General features: G+C 44.2%; 1 protein-coding gene across 1 annotated transcript in view; it reads left to right on the top strand.

Annotated features, from left to right (window-relative positions):
• Tiam1 (T cell lymphoma invasion and metastasis 1) overlaps positions 1-2,019 on the top strand; it is a 377,147-nt gene that overhangs the window by 365,518 nt on the left and 9,610 nt on the right. The gene's annotated exons all lie outside the window — the stretch shown is intronic.

Below are 2,019 nucleotides of genomic sequence, written 5' to 3'. Positions count from 1 at the left end.
AAAAAAAAAGAAACAAGAAAAAAATTTGATGACTGGTATTCTATATACCATGTGCCTGTAGTACTTGCAGAAACCACAAGAGGGTGTCAGATCTCCTAAAGCTAGAGTTAAGTTGCGAGCGGCCATGTGGGTGCTGGGACATGAAGCTGGGTCCTCTGGAAGAGCCCTCTGGTCTCTTAAGTGTTGATCCGTTTCTCAGTCCCTGGTGTCTTTATTTTAAATGCCATAGACTTATGAGTTAATCTGATCGTATTTCCTCATACCAGGTTTATAAATGTGGAGGTTAGTTTCTGTGGCAAGCTGTAGGCTTCTTAGCCAGGAATTTTGCCTTAATTAAGGACTAGACACATAAAGACTCCACATTCTGAAAACAAAGCAGTCTTTGTGATAATGACATTTCTTTCTCCCAACCTCTTTTTTTTTTTCATTCAAATCAAATTTAAAGCCTTCTAGATAAAAGCATATTTTAATAGAATTAAAAAGACTGGTCACAATGCTACATTATGAGGTACATTCCTTCCAGTGGGTTCAAGAATCAGTACTTGCAGTTTGAGTTTGATCTTAGTTTGGGGAATTTTGGCAGATGGAGAGTTGGCTGATGGAGCCACAGGGAAGGGTTCGTGGCCAGGCTTCTGAACCACAGGGTGAGAGAGAGACCTTGAGGTGTGTGCGTGTCTGCAGTGAATGGCTCCTTTCACGAACCCTTAATAACATAGTGCAGCATTGTCGGCAGGACACAGCTTCAGGCGGAGGAGCCGGCCCTCTGTGTCCACGGGTTCTGCACCCGTGAGTTCAAGCAATAGTAGCTGGCTCTTTGGGTAAATGTGCTCACCGCCAGCAATGGTGACCTGAGTTTGATCTCCAGGACCCACACAGTGGATTGTGTGTATTGTCTGTGTGTGCACACATGTGCCGCGTTGTGTGTTTGTCTGTGCATGCTCACCTGTGCCACGTTGTGTGTTTGTCTGTGCGTGCTCACCTGTGCCACGTTGTGTTTGTCTGTGCATGCTCATATGTGCCGTGTTGTGTTTGTGCATACAAACATGAGCTGTGTCAATTGCAGCAATTGATTCTCTTCTTCTACCCTGTGGGACTCAGAGGTCATCAGGATTGGCAGCAGGCACCCTCACCTGCTAAGCCATCTCTCTGGCCCTGGGTTCCCATTATTTCTTATATGCGTGTGAAGTGTTTGTATATTCCTTCTGGGTCTACCAGCCTGTCTCTTATCTCCTGTGCTTTAATAACTCTTCCCTCCATCTCCATTGCCTCATTTATTAATAGAAAACAGAACTATGTATAGTTTTATTAATTTTCTTAAAGATGTATTATATGTGCATGAGTATTTTGCTTGCATGTATATGCACCCCCTATGCCTGGCAGTGCCTCTAGAGTTTGTGAACCAACTTATGGGTGCTGGGTCCTCTGCAACAAGAGCATCAAGTGCTCTTTAACTGCTGAGCCATCTCCCCAGGCCCCTTTCATTAAGTCTTTAAGAACTTAATACAAAATATTTTGATTATATTCATGCCCCCTCAAATATTCCCAGATTTACCCCCACTACCCCTCCCAACTTCTTGCCCTCTTTAAAAACAAAAGCAAAAACAATCCAGTAACTCACCAAGTCCAGTTTGTGCTGCCGATACTCTGGGACCATCTGCTGGGACATGGCGGACCTACCAAGGACCACGTCCTTAAAGAAAACCGACTCTCCCTTCCCAGACGGTGGATTCCCAGTAGCTGCTCAGCTAGGGCAGGGGCTTGTGGGCTCCTCTGGTCTCCATCTAGAGTGTTCACTGGCCGACTTCTTTTTAAGCAGCTTCATTAACTAGTTACCAAATGAACGAGTGAGCCAAGTAAGTGAGAGGGCTATATGTGTTTTCTTCAGAACTGTTCTATGTGATTTATAGGGAAATTTGCAGGTGCTTTTGGATCGTAGGTCCCCATAGCAGCTGTGATAGTATTTTGAGGTTTAGGCGCTTAAATGCTAGTGGTATCTCTTTTTAAAAATTGTTTAAAAAA

The sequence above is a fragment of the Microtus ochrogaster genome, chromosome 2 (assembly GCF_000317375.1).
Source record: "Microtus ochrogaster isolate Prairie Vole_2 chromosome 2, MicOch1.0, whole genome shotgun sequence".
In the NCBI taxonomy this organism is placed as follows: Eukaryota; Metazoa; Chordata; class Mammalia; order Rodentia; family Cricetidae; genus Microtus; species Microtus ochrogaster.
Note: the sequence above shows the minus strand (reverse complement) of the source record. Positions and strands in the feature narration are given on the sequence as shown.